The sequence below is a fragment of the Oryctolagus cuniculus genome, chromosome 2 (genome assembly GCF_964237555.1).
Source record: "Oryctolagus cuniculus chromosome 2, mOryCun1.1, whole genome shotgun sequence".
Taxonomy (NCBI): domain Eukaryota; kingdom Metazoa; phylum Chordata; class Mammalia; order Lagomorpha; family Leporidae; genus Oryctolagus; species Oryctolagus cuniculus.
In genome coordinates, this window is record NC_091433.1 from 75,418,756 (window position 1) to 75,423,991 (window position 5,236).

Consider the following 5,236-nt stretch of genomic DNA (forward strand, 5'->3'; position numbering starts at 1 on the left):
GCTATGGAAGAATTACCAGGATTACTGCCTTTGCCTGCAAGGTGTGCTCTGTGTGTGTGTCTTCAAATATACCCTTGGTCATATTGGATTAGGCCCACCCTCATTTTAACTTGATTACCATTACAAATATTCTATTCCCAACTAAGATTACATACTGAGGTACTAGGGATCAGGACTTTAACATTTTGGGGCACAATTCAATCATACCACATAAGTACAGGAAGTTTCCATAAGGTTCCCCTTTGCTCCCTTTTATCTTTATAAAGTTACCTATGCTTCAAACTTGAGGCACCAAACCTAGCTTCAGATCCTCATCTCATGTCAGGTGTTTTGTTTATCTTTCATTCACACAATTGAAACTGGACCCAAAGTTGATAAAATATTCTTTTTTAAAGAGATTTTATTTTTTTGTTTGAAAGGCAGAGTGCCAGTGAGGGAAAGGGAGAGACAGACACACTCACGCGCGCACACACACACACACACACACACACACAGAAAGAGAGAGAGAGAGAGAGGGAGATAGAGAAATCTTCCATCTCCTGGGTCACTCCTTAACGGCTAATGGCTACAAAACCTGAGCTTGGGCCAGGCTGAAGTCAGGAGCCTAGAACTCTGTCTGGGTCTCCCACATGGGTGGCAGGGACCCAAGCACTTGGGCCATCTTCTGCTGCTTTTGCAGATGCATTAGCAGGGAGCTGGATCAGAAGTGGAGAAGCTAAGACTCAAACCAGCACTCAAGTGAGATAGCAGGCAGTGGCTTATACTGTTATAGTACAACACCAGCCCCCCACCCCAAATTCTTAATTTCAGTTTTTTCATCATTTACTTTCATTTTCCCTGATATTTTTATTATTACTATATATTTGGTGAAAATAAGATACCTTACAGAATGCACTAACACACTGATGCATATTTCTAGCCCAGTTACAGTAAGAATGTTACAGGGATTATATTTATGAAACTAAAGTTCACATGTAGCACATATACTCAAGGTAATCAGAAAAATAAAAACAATTGGGAAATGATGCTAATTGCATCTGAAGGATATTCAAATGTATTTCAAAACCTTAAAAATCATGGTGCTGACAAAAGAGACAAACAAGTGAAACAAAATACAGAACTGAGAAAGAGATACAAGTTCATGGAAATAAATTGAAAATATTCTTGGGTTGCAGTTAAAGTTAGTAGAACAAATGTAGGTTTCTCAATAAATGGGTAAAAGTGAATGCATTGCAACTCAGTGCTGAGATTCAAGGCCCAGCTCCACTTTCAATTCCAGAGTCCTGCTGATGCATACGTTGGGAGGGAGCTGGTGATGGCTCAAGTCCCTGCCACCCATGTGGGAGATGGAGATGGAGTTCCAGACTCCCAGCTCAGTGCTGCCCAGCTACTGGAGGCATCTGGGGAGAGAAACATATTTGGAAATTACCAATACAGTAAATAAAGTAAAAGGTAAATGATAAATCAGCAAATTCTAAGAATATGGAGAACAGTTGCAAAATTATAGGAATGAGACAAATTACCCATTGAAAAACTAGGCAGAGAGTTCATGAAATAAACTGAAAAACAATGTCAAATATATAGTGCCCTCTCCCTCCTCTATTTATCCATGGTTTCACTTTCCATAATTTCAATTACTTATGGTCAGCTGTACACAGAAAACATTAAATGGAATATTTCAGAAATAAACAATTCATAAGCTTGAAGTAACTTTTTAAGTTTTTTTTAAATTATTTATTTGACAGGTAGAGTTACAGACAGTGGCAGAGAGAGAGACAGAGAGAAAGGAAAGGTCTTCCTTCCATTGGTTCACTCCCCAAGCAGCCGCTACGGCCAGCGCACTGCGCTGATTCGAAGCTAGGAGCCAGGTGCTTCCTCCTGGTCTCCCATGCAGGTGCAGGGAGCCAAGCACTTGGGCCATCCTCCACTGCCTTCCTGGGCCACAGCAGAGAGCTGGACTGGAAGAGGAGCAACCAGGACAAGAACCCACCGCCCATATGGGATGCTGGCGCCAGAGGCAGAGGATCAACCAAGTGAGCCACGGTGCTGGCCCCAGCTTGAAGTAACTTTTACTCTAGTGTATTGTTAAAATACTTCTTCTGTATACATTAATCTTTTTAAAGATTTATTTATTTATTTGAAAGTCAGAATTACACAGAGAGAGGAGGAGAGGCAGAGAGAGAGAGTTCTTCCATCTGCTGGTTCACTCCTCAATTGGCCACAATGGTTGGAGCTGTGCCTATCTGAAGCCAGGAGCCAGGAGCTTCTTCTGGGTCTCCCTCATGGGTGCAGGGAACCGAAGACTCGAGGCATCTTCTAATGCTTTCCCAGACCATAGCAGAGAGCTGGATTAGAAGTGGAGCAGCCAGGACTTGAACCGGCGCCCATATGGAATGCTGGCACTGCAGGCAGCAGCTTTTCCCACTATGCCACAGCACCGGCCCCATGTATACATTAATTTTAATATAGGTGTTATATACAGCAAAAAATGGACACTTTTAAAGGTTCATGGAAAATACTTAAAAGATAAGTTTATTTTGGTGCAAATTTTTTGAAATCCATACATATAAGAGGTTTTCAGAAAGTTTGTGGAAAATGCATATGATGAAAAAATTATATCTGTATTTCAAAATTTTTTGTACCATGATAAATGTATTTCAAGGTCCTTTCGATGAACATAAAACATACATTTATTTATTTAGAAAGGCAGAAAGAGACAGAGACAGATATGCACACAGAATGGATTCCCATTCACTTGTCCACTCTCCAAATGAGCACAATAGGCAGGCTGGAGCTGAGAGTCAGGAATTGGATTGAGGTCCTCCTTGTGTGAGACAGAAACTCAAATTATTGGGTCATCACCACTGTCCACAGGTCCACATTAGCAGGAAGCTGGAATTAGTAGCTAAATCTGGGATATATGCACCCAGGCATTTTGATGTGAGTCATGGGTCTTAATTCTAGGGCAAATGCCTGTCCCGCAGCAACTCATTGAAGTCCTCTTGAACCTAGGAGTTGAAACTATGTATGATTTCAGGCATAGGCTGTTGATCACTGATATATACCAGAAACATAAGTGTGACTACCACACCACAAAATCAAAAAGGTGCTAGAGATATGAGCCATGAAGACTGAAAACTCTCACGTTTACTGTTAGGAGTCAAATTGAAAAAGTCATTCTGGAAGGTACTTTTACAATATGAAATAGCATGATCTTTTAAATTTGTATATTCTGTGAATTTATTTGATAAAAATCAAATACAAGCACAATGATTATAATACAAGATTATTTATTATAGTGTCCAATATAATAATGAAATTATAAATATTCACAACATGGCATATATAACAATAAATAATTCATGGGACATTATGACAAATAAACATGAAACTAGCAATCCAGAATATCCACTGTTATCATGGTTATTTCTGGGTAATAGAATTACGTGTGTTTTTATTTCTTCATTTAATTTTTGTACTTTAGTTAGCTTTCTTCACAAACTATCAAATCTTTTGTAATGAGAAGAAAATAATAACATTTCAGGTAAATAGTGTCAGGAAATTTTTCCTTATTTTTAAAACCAACTTTCACATGTTACTGCCAACATTTTTTTCTGTTTCTCTTCTCATTTAAGATAAAGAACAGTTAATTATTATTTTTGTGCATAATATCACTTATATATTACATTCCTCAGGTATTTTAGGACTATTTTAGCACTGTCTTCAATCTTCTAGTCTTTTTAACAAGTTAACCAGGTTTTTTCAACATTTTATCTTATTTTCATAAATTTTTATTTATTTATTTATTTGGAAGGCAATAGGCAGTGAGAGTGAACCAACTAGCGTGCCAGAGATCTCTCATCTGCTGGTTCACTCCCCGAATGCCTGGGGCATCCAGGGCTGGACCAGGTAGAAGCTGGAATGAATATAACTTAGGTGTATCATGTGTATGGCAGGGACCCAGCTATTCTAGTCATCATCTCTTGCCTCCCAGGTTGAACATTAGCAGGAAGCTGGATTTGGGAGTAGAACTGAGACTTCAACCCAGGCACTCCTATAATGGGATGTGGGCATCCCAAGCAGTGTCTTAATCTCTTTGCCAAATGCTTATTCCTTATCTTATGTTTCATTTTCAAGTCCTTCTGATGATTATGGATTTTCTGCTGAGCTTTCTACCCTCATAGACAATCAAAAGTCTTTATTACAGTGGCAGGCAAAATAGAACACATGAAAAGCTGTCAAAATGGAAAACTGGAGATCTACTCCAGAGAAATACCCTAATGGAAATTCAGTGGTTAATGGTAAGAATCAATGTGTCCCTTAATGCTCTGTGTGGGCAAGCCATGGTGTGTTGATGTCTCCTGGCAACAAATGGGACTCGTGTGTGCAGAAGGAGTTAATGTAGCTTCCCCAAAGCACCTAATTTATTCCCAGGGACTATTTCATGCACTTAGACAATTTGGCTCACTATAATTCAGGTCTCTTTTTGCTAATAGTACCATGAATACAAAAAAAAAAAAAACCCTATAATTTTTCTTTTGTGTAGTTTACTTCCATCAACATTTATTTGTCTACAGCTCACATATCATGTTCGTTTGTGCAGGAATTCTCCTTTTAGGAGGTTTTTTTTTTTTTTTTTTTTGACAGGCAGAGTGGACAGTGAGAGAGAGAGAGACAGAGAGAAAGGTCTTCCTTTGCCGTTGGTTCACCCTCCAATGGCCGCCGCGGCAGGCGCGCTGCGGCCGGCGCACCGCGCTGATCCGATGGCAGGAGCCAGGAGCCAGGTGCTTTTCCTGGTCTCCCATGGGGTGCAGGGCCCAAGCACCTGGGCCATCCTCCACTGCACTCCCTGGCCACAGCAGAGGGCTGGCCTGGAAGAGGGCAACCGGGACAGAATCCGGTGCCCCGACCGGGACTAGAACCCGGTGTGCCGGCGCCGCTAGGCGGAGGATTAGCCTAGTGAGCCGCGGCGCTGGCCCCTTTTAGGAGGTTTTGAAGATTGTCAGCTTAGGCATATCTATCGACTGCTCTGTGAATGTCATTTGAGTAAACTAACACTTCTAGGAGCCTAGAAACTTGACTGATGTTATAGAGAAAAGACATGCTAGTTTGTACCAAAAATGCTTATTAACCTTGACATGTACATCAATTTAACTAATAAAGACCAATGTGTGTTTAAATTATGGAAGCATTGTTGGAATAGGCATATATAAAATTAAAGTATATATTGCATTAA